This window comes from Pezoporus wallicus, unplaced genomic scaffold, assembly GCF_028554395.1.
Source record: "Pezoporus wallicus isolate ANWC-B61680 ecotype Strahan unplaced genomic scaffold, APGP_CSIRO_Pwel_v1 contig_5042, whole genome shotgun sequence".
NCBI lineage: Eukaryota > Metazoa > Chordata > Aves > Psittaciformes > Psittacidae > Pezoporus > Pezoporus wallicus.
In genome coordinates this window covers 358330-375484 of record NW_026640972.1, presented here as the reverse complement: position 1 = coordinate 375484, position 17155 = coordinate 358330, and the positions used below count along the sequence as shown (strand labels likewise).

The 17155-nt window shown below is 39.4% G+C and overlaps 1 protein-coding gene across 3 annotated transcripts in view; it reads right to left on the bottom strand.

The window, feature by feature from the left end:
• LOC130605698 (leucine-rich repeat-containing protein 4C) overlaps positions 1–17155 on the bottom strand; it is a 242186-nt gene that overhangs the window by 85856 nt on the left and 139175 nt on the right. For 2 of the 3 annotated variants that reach the window (XM_057421403.1, XM_057421405.1), the window contains exon 1: positions 14385–16168. The exons of the other annotated variant lie outside the window; for it this stretch is intronic. The gene's annotated coding sequence lies outside the window, so the exon portion shown is untranslated. Of the gene's footprint in view, positions 1–14384; positions 16169–17155 lie in introns of those variants that run through there. 3 annotated transcript variants of the gene reach the window in all.

Sequence of the window (17155 nt, the reverse complement as noted above, 5' to 3'; positions counted from 1 at the left end):
AAATTGTGGAATATACAAAAGTAATTTCTCTTAAGTTACAGAGAGGTAAAATGGAGCACATATTGTTTGTGTGATTTGTTTCAGCCAATGAGTCAGAGGACACACAAAGACAGTCTCAAGTAATCTCTAGTAGTGACCACTACAGTAAAAAAGACTGTCCATTCTACTGTATTTAAATGTCTTTCTAATTGCATTTTCCCTTTAAAAGGTATCATTTGAAATGGTAGAGGGGGAAAGATGTGATACAAGACCTGATATTTTTTCTTCCTTTTGGGAGGCAGAGGATATTTTCATTACTTGTTTATAAAACCCCAAATTCTCAAACCTTTCTCAAAGTGGTTGCTTTTTTATCTAGCTGCCACATAGTCAATGTTCTAATTATCCTGAGGTCTACATGACTAATGTGTGGAGATTTCTATCCCCCTCCTACACAGAGAGATATATGGAAGCAGGTGTTTTGCTAGATATATAAAACAACTATTTCCCTGCTTTTTTTCCATAATGAAACCACCTGTGCTAAGAATCATCACTTTAATATGTTATAAGGCCAAATGCACTCCAAAGTCTTCAAGGGCATCCTATCCTTTTAAGCACACATATGTACTCTTATATAAATACGCAGCTTAGCAGTGGAAGTAGTTCAACTCATATCAGTGAAATTAATCTGACAGCTCTTCTAGTACATTTTTTCCTCAATATACAATTTCCTTTAGTTCCAGTGAGACTTCATTCTGGTCCATAGCTCCATCTGCATGGAAGAGCTGGCAAGAACAGCATCATATCTTCCAAGTTTTTAACTTTTTTATTAAAAGGAGCTGGAGAAATGCTCAGAAATAGGCAACTGTTTTCTCCAGTCCTCACACACCTCTCCCAGTTGCCATTATCATTCAATGACTGTCCAAGTCTTCAATAAATCTCTGGCATCAAAAGTTTCTTCAGAAGCTCTGCATGGGCTTCTGAACTCTGCTGCCACTGGGAGGGGATGAAATATTGACAGACAGCATCCATAAAGAACTCTAGGCAAGGAGTGAGGAGCACTCAAAGTGCCAAAGTTAGTTTTCCTAACTGAATCTATGTTGCCCTCCATAGTCATTTGGCTGGTCCAGAGGAGGTCAATGGTTTGAGAAGTGGCTACGTGAACCTCTGAAAAGGGAATCTGGGGAAGGGACTGTGAGAGAGAAAAAAAAAAGGGACAATCCCAGACAGTGTCTGCTAGACTTAGGCCTTACTTTTCCAGCTCCCAAACAGTCACCTATTAATGTTAATGGAACAATGATGCAAAATCTTAGCTACTTTTAATTTCTTGTTTGATTTAAAATGTAAGGAATGAAACATTACATCAAGAAAATGAGGGCTGTGGAAGAGAAGGGTGTTTCATAAAATTACAAAATGTTGGAGGAGCTGAGGGTACAAATAAAAGCTTTGTAAGAAAATTATCCTGAATGATAAATTTAGTAGGATTTCAAGAGTAGGGGAAGCTACTGGCTTTTGCTAGAGCCATAATGGAGCAGCACAGGACATGTAACTTCCTTCCTTGAAAATCCATGACCAAGCTGTATGGAACAGATGTGGAGTAATGCGTGAAGATTAAGGTAGGGTATGAATTTTCAAAATGCTGATTATTACACTGCTGATCATTATGGTGACATTCTTAGTCAATACGAAGAGTGCTTCTCTATAATGTAAACTAACATGCAGTAATTATGACAGTACTCTCAGTGCAAGCTCAGAGCTGGTTAGCATATTTTATGTGTGCCATCCATGCTGTTTTCTTCCATAAAGCAAGCATGTGAGATCACATAAATTCATTTTTATAATCCCTGCAAAAGTGAGAAAGGGGCACAATATAGAATAGAATAGCAAGGTCAGAAAAATAAACTTGTCTTTTTCTAACCTCATCCCCAGCTTCCTAAAATTCATAATATTTGAAACGTCTGCTGTCTTTCTGTGGTCTCTGCAGTATTGAAAAAGGGTGACTTTGTCTGCAAAGGATTCAAGTTCCCACTGTTTTGTATACAGCCCTTTCCACCTATGTTAAGTGAGCATAAAACTCTACACTTCTAATTCTGTACTGTCTGAATTCCAGCGTGCCTCAGTGATAAATGACAATACAAGCCACAAGGAGAATCAGACCTAAGAAGTCTTAATTTTCCTTTGGATACACTGACACTGTAACTCTGAACAGCATCTTATGAAGCTGCATTACTGGGAAAATATGTCCTATTACCTTATCTGGCGACAGCCTAAACAGTAGTGAGGAGAAAATTAAATTTGGTATCTAAAATATACCATTAGTTTATATTTCTTTAGCTGTAGTTGATATATAACATGGGTGGAGAGCAGTAAGCAATGGAAGGAAGGCTAAAGATTAAAAAGGATGTATGACTGTTACAACCTGAGACTTCAAAGTAAGCTTCTGGCACACTGGTACTGCTGAAGCATCACAGATAATGCACTCTGGAGTCAGTACTTAGGTCAGTATCTCCTAAGACTTGCAATTTTGCTGAGTTTTTCAGAAAAGGTGAAAGAAATAAGGACTGGATATCTCAGGACATAGAACGCGTTAACAATGTGTAGTTGATAGCAATTGAATACAGTTACCTCTGAAGAAATGTCCTTTGCTACCTCAGAGAATACTTTCTCACAGCCCATGACCTCTCAGGCTAACTACATTCAGCTGTAACAATGAAATTGCCCACTACTCCAAGAAGGCTCTTGAATGTAGGAAACACAGTTGTGAACTATGAAACACTTTATGAAACTCAAAACTAAACAGAGAAAGTGACCACCAACCTCACCTGTAAGTATGAAATATCATAGAATCATATGTATCTTTGCTTTATATTTCCATCAGGGTTTGTTGTTTTGGGTTTGTTTTTTTTTTTAGAAAAGTTCTGAACACATCATGTCCAAGAAATCAGGTGACAAATAACTAGAAATTATAGAAGACACCCCACTGAGACTATAAAATACAACCTACACTACCAACAGCTATTATACAGAAATGCACTGGCAAGCTTACGTGTTTCCTCTTCCCTATCTCCCTAAACCAAGAAATGTGTTAGCAAAAGAAGTAAACAAGTAAAGTCAAGTCCACAAATGGGAGTGATTTTATAATGACATCACAAATTCTTAGTGAAATCCTTTGGTATGATCTGTGCATTGCAAGCTAAACATGTTTATTGATGATGGGGTTGGAAGCATGGTTCTGAATGACCAGGCTACATTCCTTCTACCTGCAGAGTCACCAGCTGAGAATAAAGGGATCTCAGAACCATTTACTCCGCCATTCTGAATATCCAAATGTACAAAACACAATAATGCCTACTGCACCACAACAGTGTTCCACAAAGAAGTCCTATGATTCTGATTCAAAGGCATCCGATTTGTACACATGTAATCCAAGAGATAAAGTAAATGTAACTACATTAAGCAATTTTAAAAATCAGGAATTATTTTCACCATTAAAAATCTACACTTAATTGTAAATCTAAATTTATGAGACTTCAGCTTCCAGAAGCTTGCTGCTTCTTCAAATTTTATTTGCTATATTAGAAAATATTGAACATCTATTTTTTCCCTCATACAATAATCACATCAGTTCTCAAGTTTCTTAATCTATACACTAAAACTTGAGCATCAATTATTTTTTTTTCCCCCAACACTCAGTATTTTTGTGTCTTTCCTTTCTTTTCAGCATAATTTTCAAAACCTGGAAAACTGAAATGTAAAGATCATTCTAGTTTTCCTGCTGACATTGTTAAAATCACTATTCTGCTTCTCTGCTTGTTTAGCCAAGGGGCATGACATAGTCTCTTTTAATGCTATCACTGTAGGAGCTAATGTGGAATTTCTTGCCTATTATGATCTCAAATTCCTTTCAGACTTGTTTTTGCAGATAAGTTTCCCTCATTCCGAAGGTATATTCTGGATCTGTTCTTTTTATACGTAACACTTTGCATCCAATATCACTCTGTACCCTTGTCTCATTTATCATGGTGCTGACACTTAACTGTTGTAAGGAAGAGCTTCTCAATTCATGTGATTCAAATCACATCGCTATAACCAACTTTTAATTAACCGTCACTCACTGCCAGCTCAGGATCAGCGATACAACAGATAAACTACAGTACTAGATACCTACAAAATAACAGTAAACACATAAAAAAACTTATAAATATCCTTAAATAATTAATCCCCCAAAGTAATATCACTCAGATATCATTACAGGCCATGTGGGTTACAAGCACATCCCCACTTCTTGGAATGCAGATTGCCCTACTTGCTCACTCCTCCTCTTGAAACAGTTGTGGTCCAGCTCTGTGCAGTCCTGCATTATCTGATAATGCACAGGCTGGGAAGAAAGCACTCATAGTCCATGTGGGTCGCTGCTTGGTGCACCCTGTGCTGTCATTCCACTACCTGGATGAAGGCTCCTCACAGCATCCAGTGCAGAGGCAGCTCAGAGACACTAAGTCAAAGGTGGCAATGACATGGGGCAACATCTGGAGGTGTCAAATGAGGGCTTTTTCTCTGTTTCACTCACTTGCCCAGCCACTCATGCTTAAACAGTTTCACGCTTCTTTTATACTTTCCCAAGCTTTATTTTAGAATGTTTTTGTTTTGGTTTTGTTCGTTTGCTCATTTAAATTCTCCTCTTTAGCCTACAGCACAGGCTTGGAACTAGGGGATATTTAAGGTCCCTTCCAACCCAAACCATTCTATGAAATTGAATGATTCTATGAAATTCTTTACTACGAAGGTGGTGAAGCCCTGGCACAGATTGTCCAAAGAAGCTGTGGCTGCCCCATACCTGGCAGGGTTCAAGGCCAGGTTGGATAGGGCTTGAAGCAATCTGGTCTAATGGAAGGTGTCCCTGCCCATGGCAGGGGGTTGGAACTGGAAGAGCATTAAAGTCACTTCCAAACCAAACCATTCTGTGATTCTATGATTATCAATTTGTGGAAATGTCCTCTCAGTTAACTCAGTTATCTTATTCGTGCAGTTTACCCCCACATTTCCATGATAGCAGCCATTCTTACCTAGGCTATTTTGCCAGCTCTGGGCCCTACACTTCGTTAAGTGTAATTTTTGGTCAATCATCCATCTGGATCATTGATACAAATATTATAAAAAGAGTTACAATATCTGTATAATCCATTCAAACATATTTCCCCGCAATACTTAGTTTTGAATATCCCACCAGTACTTCTAAGATACTTCAGCATCCTGAGTATTTTAAATGCACTATATTTTCATGGTAACTTCTATCTAACAACCCTGCAGTATCATCATAGACTCAGATTGGTTGCTTAGTAGAAAATGGGTGGCTGGAGCTAGATGATCTTAAGGTCCTTTCCAACCTTAACCATTTTATGATTCTATTATTATGAAATACTTCCCGTAAAACCATACTATTGCTGTTAAACATTTCCCCTGATTTAATTTCTGTCACCTGAATCCTGTGTTGGATTTTTGTTATGTTGCCTAAAATTTATGTCAAACGAAATGGTCAATGATTACACAGTTCAATACACTTTTATCATTGGAATGTTTGCTAAGTATATACTGTAGAGTACTCTTTGGAAAAGTATAAAAGGACTGTTGATTCAAAAATATTTATCCTTAATAGATGTTTTCCAATATCCTTTTACTTGCTTTTTCCTTTCAGGATAAGGACTTTTAATCATGATTTTTCCAGAATAGAAACATTAATTGAATATTTCTGTCAGTTCTGCATCACTACTGCCAGTAACTCTTCACAGAATGTATTCAAAAAAAGCAGCAATAAGAACAGGAATAGTCCCTCAGTTCTGGTAAATTCTGAGCCTACCATCCAACCTCAATATTTCTATCCTATCACATTAACTGTATTCATTTTATACCTTATTTTTTTATAGGGTTGTTACTTATTTTGCTGTTTGTGGGGTGGGGCTTTTTTTGGTTGATTTTTTGGGGGTTGGTGGTTTTATTTTTCCCACTATATGCTGGTTTGTTTTGGTTTTGGTTTAGTTGTTATATTTTAGCTTGTATCAAAGACAGACTCATAGTCAAATGTAAACTCTTTTTAGGAGTTTGTTTTTTCTCTGGCAAACCACTATATTCCTAGAAACTGTCCAGTTTATATTCACAACCTTCTGTTTATATGTTCTCTTCAATCAGTTTTCTTTACTGTTTTCCTCAGGTTTAGAAGATAGGTCTTTCTGAAATAACACTGTTGGCTGCATTTTTTCTTTCATTTGCTATAGGAAATCATCAACTTCATGCTTCTTTGACACAATAAATCCTATCTAGATGATACTTTAAATCAGATACAATACCTTTCGTGACAGGAAATTATATTTCTCTGCAGGTGTAATGACATTCTACTACTGCTGCATGAGATCCCCAAAGCTGAAATTTCCCATTAAGAAATACAATTTTTTTTTCCACGTTACAGGAAGTTACTAAGGACTAAGCCGTCCTTTCCTATGGTTTGATTCAGTAGTCTTTAACAGATACCTCCAGGCCTTTACTTAATGTATAGAATTCAATCTTCAGGGGCAGACTGCTCAGTAAATTGTACATTACAGAAAGAGAGATATCAGCATGAACATTCACTGAAGGTGAGATTTTTTAGGCTTTTTCCAGTTCAGAAGAGAAATACATTATAGTTTTAATTCCCTGCACCATATGCAGTCAAAATTCACATGGGCATTAAATGCAATAAACCTCTTACAGCAGTAGTAGGCTGTGCACTGTGTATGAGCAACCTGAAAGGCTAATGGGGTCACTATCCTTCCCCTTCAGTAGCTGTGTCATCAACAGCCCTAACAAAAAGGAACCTCAGTTCTTTAAATGATGTAACAAATATAAAAACTTGCCTCTGGAAAAATTATATATAACCCCACTTGTAGAAGAACCTGCCTGTCCCATAAGGGCTCACAGAGTAGTGAGAGAGAAAATTATTGTACAACCAAGCAGCTATGCAAAAAAAAAAAAATTAACAAAACCTAATCACCCTTTGGCAAAGAAGCTCATGGAGTTTAACATGTTTTTGTGTACATCATCTGAAACATGCATTGATTGCAGGAAGAAAAATGATGGCTCCCTATTTTAACCCCTTTCTGTCCTTGGAGAGCCTCGTTTAGCCTTTAAAAGGTAAACTAAAACTTTTTCTTTTGTTGTTGTAACACAACAGTTGTTATAAACTGGTTATAACATGTCACATTATTCAGTTATTGATGTGAATAGTCAAAGCACAGAGATTACACCATCACTAAATTCTCCTAGACACTGAAAATTCAGCTCTAAAATATGGCATTTTAGAAAATACTGTATTTTGTTAATAGAGATCAAGATTTTACTGTGGCAATAACAAGGGCCCGATTACTTAGTTCATGTATCAATTATTACATTACACACTAATGAAAAGGAAGCATTAATACCTGGAGGGCCGTCCAGGAACTGAAAAGGCAATGTGGAACATTTGAATATTTAGAAGTTTATGGCATAATAATTTGAAATGGCATTTGGATCATCTTTTTGTGTCTATTTCTGGGACTACAACAGGTTTTATACTTCACTTAGGAGAAGGAAAAATCAGACAAAAATCAATCCTGCTGAAGTAGTTACTAAAGCTCCAATTGACATTAGCTGGAGCAGGACAGGGTTTATCTTTGCAGAGCGACAGAAGAGAAAGAAGCTTAAAAGGAATGAAACTGATTGCACCAGAGAGTTATTACAGAACCAACTAGTTTATGCATGTTGCAGTGCTGTATTAGAACAGAAATATGGGCATTAGTGAATAAAAATCAAAACAATCCTTTTGATTAATTCTTTACAAGACAGAATTCTCACTTGTACCAGATTAGAGAAACACTACCATACCAGTCTCTTCCACCTATCCATTAACAGTTGGTTTTGGAGATTAAAAAGAAAGCAATATGTTGATCTGTAGCTGATGAAGACCCAATAACAATGAAACCTTCATCCCTAGCTCCCTACTTCAAATTACAGTCAAGATAAATGGAATCTGATGGGCTTCAGTAATCTAATGAGTGGGCAGTAGCACAGTACCTGATGAATGAGGTAAGTAACTCTCATCCCCATCATAGCTGGCCACCTTTTTAGCCATCTCAAAAATGCTGGGGGAAGTTCAATGTACATGATCAGAATTAGTGACTGCTTGATGTCTTAAGGCAGTCTTTAGCTTAAGGTCTTGACTGAATGTGGCAGATGAACCCACCCTAACAAACCCCTGCAAAAACTTAGTGCCACTAAGACCCAAAAAAGCCTCTGAAAACTTCCCACTGCAGCTCTTGTCATGCCCACATGGTGGTGGCCAACAGGTACAAGGGTGAGGAAGTTGGGTCCTGAGCCCATTGGGGAGGGTACGTGACCATATCTGACCACAGATCAGACCTGACCAGAGTACAAAAGTAGCCCCTTGGGCAGCTGTTTGGTGTTGGTCCTGCTTGGAGCAGCTGTCTGCAGTTAGGGACTCTCCCTTTGGTTTCATCAAATGCAACATTCTATGATTCTATGAAAATCCTCAAGATAAGAACCCTCCCTTTTTAGGTGAGTGTGCACTTTGGATCATTAGCCATAAACCTTAACACTCAATTCTTGAGTCAGCAGTGTAGTGACAAATCCATGTAACATTCCTAATCTGTAGCTGACGTTGATGCAGTTTTAATTGAGTTTGAAAAATAAATTTTGGTTGGTCTCACTTCACTTGTTCTGTGACACTGAGATGCAATAATAAGCAGTGTGAAGAAATCTGTGCTGTATTACTCATGCTGCACTCATAGAATCATAGAATGGTTTGAGTTGGAAGGGACTTTAAAGCTCATCCAGTTCCAACCCCCAGCCGCATGCAGGGACACTTTCCACTAGACCAGGTTGCTCCAAGTCACATGCAACACTCCCGTCATCAATAAAGAGGCTGTTTATGTGGTTTCCTTTATTTTATGTAACATAGCATGTGAATGAAGAGATTATTGACACAAAGGTAAAAAAAAGTTTGCACATAAAAAAAAAATGCACTGGAGATCTGAACTATAGTAATACTTCCTGAAAATTACTACCACTAGTTTTCAGGATTAGGTCTGACCATTAGAGCAATCATCCTTATACATATGGTAAGGAAAAACACCAAATCCTGGATCTTCTAGATGTCAGTTCATATTATACTGTCCATACAAACATGAAAGGAAACAACTTCCTTATTGTTGAAGATTATTTTAATACACAGAACTGTATGGATTCCATAGCTGCCAAATAATTGAAAAGAGACCCCTCAACCACAAAATGCATTACTAAATTCTCTGAATTGCTGCTGGTTTGCAGACAAACCCACATTCATTCAGTTTATCTTGGAGTGAGACTTTTGAGTAAACTTTATGTAAAACCATTGTTGCTGGAGGTTTTTTTTGCTTTGTTTTGGGGTTTCCTTTTAAGTTTTCTTTTTTTCCTGCTTATATTGCTCCCCCACAGTTCTAACATACCAAGTACAAGCTCTGCAGCAAATATTATGGGAGATTTTATTTAGTGGTCTAATGATGCCTCTCTCTCTTTCCCAAGCAGCAAAAGGTAAATCTTGTCTCAGCACTATAGAAACAGAATTTCAAGGGTTCTTACAGTGGTGATAGTACTTAAATTTACAGAAGCTCTGGTATGTACCTGAAATGCATTTTATTCTGCCCAAGGTATAGACTCAGTATTGGGAAGTTCACTGTTGTTTCTAATTGTCAGCTACTGCTACATTTTGCTTGCCTGCAGCTATCCAATTAAAATAGCTCCACTACACAAAATATTGTAATATATTCGATGTCCTAACAACAAGAGCCTCACACTCTTTTTCTATCCAAGAATTTCCTCCTAATTGGGTTTCTAGCATATTAACAAGTGACAAGGAAGAACAGACACATGCAAACCAATAATGCAGCCTTCAAACACCTTTTCCTATTGCTGGGCAAAGTTCTGTGGAGATACCCCTGGTTGTTGTGTATATCAAAAGAGAGAAAAAACAGAAAGAGAGAAGAGAAAAAAAGCTCAACTCCAGCAGTGGAAAACATGTAACTTGTGCCCTGAGATATTGCTATGGCAACATTTAAACAATGAACAGAAAGCCCTGCAGTATTCTGCTCTCGTATTCTGCTTTCACTTCCTTGGATACCAAATGTAAATCCCAGTTCTCTTTTACTGTGTGCATGCACAAGTGTCTGATTTTTGACTTTTCCTCTAACAGATAGAGAGGTACCCTGGCCTCCTACCAGGAGCTGCACGTTAATTCATTTCCATGTATTGCAGCTTGTGAATATCAAATAAAACATACCACCAGCACACTCATCCTCCCTTTTGCATCTCAATTTCTATCTCCCAAGAGAAGAGATTGTGGGGTGACCGTGATAGTACAGCTAAATAACAGGTACCCTTCCTTTCTCAATAGCATCATTTAATAATGGAGAGGTTATCATAAAATAATTTGGGGAGTGGAACTAGATGATCTTTACTGTCCCTTCCAACCCAAACCATTATATGGGTCTTTGAAATAAAGCACTCCAAAGCGTCACAAGCCAAACCCCAATGTCTTCTGTCACTACAGAAAGTGGAGGCAGGATCCTTTCCAAGGATCCACACTGTTAGACTCAAGCATGCTACAAGGCTGTTTCCAGAATACCATGGCTCCTGCTGTTACTAAATCCTTCTCATCTGGGTTGTCCTCTGGGGGCAGCACTTTATAGCTGAAGAAAGCTTGGTTTTCATTATGCTTTTCATAGAGCAGCTGGCTACAGGATGGATAGGGATGCAGAAAGAGGGGCCCTGCTAATAGTAACCCAAAGTCCAGTAAGCTTGACTACTCTAGAAATGACCTGGAGGGTACTAATCACATTTCTTCAGAGTCATTTTCCTCCCAGACTGCAAATGGCACTAATTCCAGCACCTTTCTCCCTCTCCTTGTTCCCCCACTAGCAATCAGGAGCAAAGGGATATCCCCAAGCCAAGATGAAGGCACATTGGTGAGACCAAGGTGGAGTTTCTTGCAAACTGTTGCTGTGCACAGTGCATTCCAGTGAATATACTGCAGCTTCACTCCTCAGGCTTGGGAGTTTCCACCAGCACAAAGCTCTCTCAAAATGTGCTAAAATCCTGTTCTGAGACCCATTCAAAACCTTCCTGTCTCATATTGCTACAGCAAGAACCTTCATGTCAAATGGGAGATGTTTTTCTAGGTAAATAATTTTAAACCCTATATGTAGGAAGCCAAATAAGTACCTCAGGAATCACCTTCTTTTCCTTCAGCACCACATTATTGCTTGTATTGGCTCACATCTAGAGCACTCTTTCATGGATATTACCCAATCTGAAAGTGTATTTTTCACTCATCATTGCTTATCAGGCTGGGATATACTGTGACATAAAAGTTGCTGCTCCAGAAAACTGAACCTGCCACTATTCTAGATCAGTGCAAGTCATTCCTGACATGTGAAAAGACACTGACTAGCTGCCCTATTGCATTACTAACTTACAGTTTGCCAAGAATCTCTGACCTTCTGGAGAAAAAATCAGAACTAATGGGGCAGGCCCCTCAAATGCAGTTTTCTCTTTCCTTCTGTACAAGAGTTTGGTGCTTAAATATACACATAAAGGTTCTGTGTACAGTGCCAAAACGCCAGCTCCTGGGGTCATTACCAAAAGGATGGTCAATGATTTGAAGAGGAGACAACCCAGAGGACCAGCGTATACTGCTGGATGATAAACCTATGCTCAGGCACATTAGAAGGGAGTAGCCAGCTGTTGCCTATGATTGAGGAAATTTGCTGTTCCTCATTCAACTGGACAGTTTGATTGACTTCTTGGCTGTTTCATTTATGGTCAGCCCTTTGGGCTCTGGATAAGCCCCAGCACAAATGATGAAAAATACTATGCTCATTCCCACTTTGCCATACTCATTCCATCCTTGAGGCTGAATGAGTTAAACTCTTGGCTGTTCCATGCATCTTTTGGCTACTGTATTAAGTGAATGATTCACTGAAGTGTGAAACTGTTGCCTCTTTAGAAGCAGACATGCATCCTTAGCTTCTTGATGTCAACAAGGTTTGCCTATTTCAGTCCAAACTGGCAGGTAAATTTTGCCAGTGCTTCCTTTTCTCATCAAGCAAATCCTCCTGTTAGTTATTGCACCAAAATCAATGAGGCACCTATGGAAGCTTTCCATTGTCAAAAATAGGAGTTGCTCTATCAAATCTATTGTTTATGTGTTCACTTGACAGGAATCCAGGGAAAAGCTTAGAGATGCCTCTTCCTTAGCCAACTTCTTTTTCCTTCAGTAATTACCGAGCAGCAGCTTAACATAAATTTAGCTGCTCTGTTACTGCAACTGCTGATGTAACCGTAGCCCACTACAGTGCACAGACCTATGACGATACATGAAGGAATGGAGACCAGAGTTTCACACTTATTTTCAGATGCTGACAAACTTATTACCCTTTTAGTGTCCCACCAGAAAATATATGCCCAGAGAAATAAATGAGGTCAAAGCACTTCATATTAAACTGATTTAGCTATACTGAGAAAGATGAGAGCAATTGGAGCTGGAAGGAACAATTTTTCGCTTTGTCTGCTCCATCTTTTTCTAAACACAACAGCACAAGGGGTCCAATTTGTTTGTGTAGCCAAAGAAAAATTCCCAGAAATTTCTGTGGGAGCAGAATTGAACCCTAAATCTTAATCCTTTACAAGTAGCCAATATTTAAGAGGCATGACCTCCAAACAGAAGTTCATGGGACACATTTGGGAGTCAGGTCTCTTTTCCATCATGCCAAAAGATTCAGGGCATTTACATGAAGTTGCAGTAGTGTGAATGTGTGGGTAAAGGTGGGAAAAAGTAAGATGCTAATATTTATGTATTTATCTAGGGAAGCTGGAGTTCTGGTTTGCATTGTTTCATGCAGGAAGCTTGTGGAAAGGGAAATGCTGCCAGAAAAAGATGCTAAAATACAGCTCTACTAACACCTTTCCCATCCCTGCATCCTCTCCCCTCCTCCAGAATATTGCAGCTTGAGGAAAGTAAAATCAGTGGCAAAGCTAGTCCTGCACCTTGCCTGCCAAAAAATATCCATATCTGTTCCATAGCTAATTTAATTATCTATTTCTCTCTCTTGTTCTCCACCAGTTTCAGCCTAATACTTTCAGCTAGAGACTGTGCATGTGAAAGCAAAGGTTGAGAAGAGCAGAGGTGAGAGAGGAGAGAAGGGAAAGAAAGAGAAAGAAAATTCCCTATTTGCAAGGTAAGCAGTCATGTCAGGAAAGGGGACAGAAGTAGCACTATTCCCCATGGGAAAACAAGGACCTCTATTTGAAACACTGTGCTATCTTCCCTTTATTCCACATCTGCACACAACATTTCTCCAAGAAGAAAAGACAGAGACATTTACTGGTCTGTTACACATCATTTCTAATCTTTAAACCGCACCATCTACAAGCCACTTTTAATGGCTTTTTGTTATTATCAGCATAATAACAAAAACCTCCTAATACCACAGTATCCTCTCACTGCTTGTCAGTCCAAGTAAACCTCCTTTAACTACCATGAAAGTCCATTGGGAACCTGAAGGATTCACCACAAAATCACAAAGAATTTCCTAAGAGATCTGGAGGGCATGAGTGGCTAGTACAGTTTTCTAAACTACCCTTCCATAAAAGAATGTTTTCTTCCTGCCTGTTACTGCTTTTTCTTTAGCAATGAAGTGTAAAACATACCATTTCTCTGAGAGCTGCCTCCTCAAAATCAGAAAACCCCTTGCCCTACACCCCCCAATCCCACCAAAAGCCATCCTTCACCTCCCTGCTTGATTATCATTTTTTCCTGTTAATACACTATATCAATCTGCAATGCCAGACTGGATGCCAGCATTCAAATCACAGTCTTTCTGTATTTGAAACACTTACTAAATAAACAAACCAGCCTCCTCAGTGCATCCAATTCTATGCTACTTGCATCCCTTTGTACAGACTGGGCAATCAGACAGCACCCCCCACTCACTGCAGGGGTTTTCTCCAAAGATTTCTTTGCTAGTGAACATTTGCAAATGCTATAGAGACACGCAGGCAGGCATCTGCAGCATCTTACCAAGGCTGCAGTTTTACTAACAGGAACATTTGAACTACTGTGATAATTCAGTTCTGTCCTCATTCCTTCCTTTCTCCCTTCTCAACCACCCCCCCCCCACCCCGCCAATCCCACCCCCCCACCCCCCCCGCAGACATTATCAAAACCTAGCCAAATGTTAATTCAGCTGGGGGAGAAAGACCAAGAAAAGAGGGATAAGGAAGAAAGAAGAGAGGCAATGGGGCATATGTCTTTTCCCAAAATATTATAAAAAGGAAAGTGTACTTACTGTATCCTCAAAGATTACATAGCTGGAATTCTGAGTGGTTACGAAAAAGCAGAGTGGGGGGCAGGGTTAGAAAACTATTTCATTTCAGCAACCAAACCAAAACTAAAACCAAGAAAGGACATTAAAATAAATTATATCCAATTGCAATTTCCCAGGAATTTCAGTCCATACAGGTGCTAATCCAACCCAACACTGCTGAACTCTTCCCCCTTCAGCAATTTTGCTTTCTTCTTTTCTGTCCTTTGTTTTCTCTGTAGCTTTCAACTTTTCTGCGTAGAATTGCTGTAGTGGTAACATCGATGTTTGCCTTCAGTGGAGAAGAGTGGTTTAAAATAAGAGCAGAAAAAAATCAAAATCCTTGCAGAGGATGCATGGTCCTCCTCCTTTCTGAAACTTTTCATTCCACAGTGGCTTTTTTGCCTAGTTTCCTTTTTCGGATGTTTTCTGCCTCTCTGGTTCCACTGCTCTCCATTGCTCGCTATTTGTTTTTTCTCTGGAGAGCAGAAAGGGCTGTGTTTCTTTTTAAGCAATGGCCATCTGTGTTTTTTTAATGTAATTTTGTTGTGACACTTAAGATCCAGGTCTTGCCAAGCAATTTGCTTCTTCCCCTTTCATTGCTGCACTATCAATTATCCGATCCATGTGTCTCCACATTAAAATGGGGATTCCCATTCTTCTTTTTCTCTGTCCTCCACACTCCTGTAGAAAAGAACCTCCTTTTGCATTTAATTTTTCATTTGTAACTCTCAAAAAGATAAAATTTTTGTCTCTCTTCCCCCCTCTTCAAAAATCTGATTAGATTTCCAATCACAACCCAGTGCGCAATAGAATTTTTTATTTCGGCAAGAAGCCAGCAATCCACAGCATCAGCTCTCTCGCCTTGCTTCAAACTCCACGTTATATCCTTTCGCCTTCCCTTCAACTCCTCTGCATTTTCATAATCTCACATTTAATGGAGCTAGGTATGGAGGGAGTAGAGAAAAATTCAAGGTTCCCACCAGCTGTCAAGAATAAATCCATCACCTTGTTATTTTTTAAACACTTGGGACAGGTGTTTTGAACACCCCCTTTCCCATTTGCCCCACCTCTTCTCAAAATCCTTCTGATGTTAAAACTCCCCCAATGGGGCACAAAGGAAGCCCAGGGAGGCGTGATTTGTCTTCTCAGCTGTAAATTTCGTAAGCACCCTTTGCTTTTCATTTCAGCTTCCTCTTCATCTTTTGTCCAGCAGCTATACAAATCCAGCAGCACCGAGACGGATAAACTTCTATTTCATCTTTGAGGAGAGAGAGGAAAAGAGAGACAGGAAGGATAAAAGCTCTCCAGTCTCAGCCTCCCTTTTCCTCCCTTTCTCTATTTCAATGCAGGTCTGATCTCATTTCCAGGCTCAGCCTGGTGTTTTTTCAGATGTACAAGCTAGATTCCCCTTCCACGCAGCAGTGAGTTACTCTCCCATCTTCTTCCACATGCCAGTTATCTTCCCTCTTTTCTTCCTTCCTTCCTGCCTCCCTCCCTTCCAAGATGACACGGTACCAGCAGTGCAGCCGCTTCTTTCAGTTTTTAGTTTCATCCCTGAAATGCACAGCCCTTTGCACAGCTGAAACCCTTCCTCCCTCCCATCAGCTTCAGCCTGAATTCTCCCTGTGTGTGCATGGATGTACGCATGTGTGCATATATCCAGTTCTGACAGCTGCTGCTGTTGCTGCTGGGAGTTGCTCGGCTTCTTTGTCTCTTGGCTTTCTCTGAATCCCCACCTTTCAGTGCCACCCTAGGATCTGCAAATGCCCCAAGGCCAGACTTTCTGGTATAACCTTCCTTCTCCCCTTCTTTTCTCTCCCCTTTTTATTTTTTATTTATTTTTTATTCTTTTTTTTTTACCCCTTCCGCCTCTCTCCCCCCTTTTCTTTTCTCTGCTTGTGATCAGTAAAATACAATTAACCAATTACCTCCCATCATCTTAGCACTGATTGGTCGAGTGCATTAACACTTGATGTCAGGGAAAGCGAGCTGCTCTGACATGGCACTGCTGCCACCTGGTGGACAGTCTGGGAACAAGCTCAGGGTTACCTTAAGTTAGAAACGAATTCAAAAACCAAGTGAACATCTTCAGGTATGTCAAAACCCATTTTCTTAAAAGCTTGCCTGATTCTGACAATTCAACCAGTATTCACAAGTAGCAGCCTGGCCACTGACGCAGAGGAAATGGCAGTAATGCCCCATTCTGACATGGTTTAGTGGTCATCTTGGCAGTCCTAGGGCAATGGTTAGACTTGGTGAACTTAGAGGTCTTTTCAAACCTGGTTGATTCTGATTGTATGATCCCTGGCAGTGTTCAAGGCCAGGTTGGACAGGGTCTAGAGCAACCTGGATGCACATATAAGTTACCTAACCCTCCAATTTGGCAGCTGTTCAAGGACAAAAGCCCTATAAAGCACTTCAAGATTTCAGTGGGTTTACATGATGTCTCCAGTGATCTGTTAAGTGACAGCAACACAACAGTACAATGTCTCACCTATCAAACATGCCATAGTTTGATCAGAATGACTTCTGATCAGTTTTTTTAAGATTTCTAGCCTGATTCCCTAATTTGGGCCAGTAAAGTACTGACATGTTATGTACTTACCTACTTACTAAGGTATGTTAGATGTACTTCTGTATGTTACCTAAAAACTAAAAATTGGGCTTGTGTCCTCTTCTTTCAGGGACCTAAATTCAATAGAAATTTTACATAAAGCTTTACATGTACAAAGGTAGATACACTACCCTTTCCA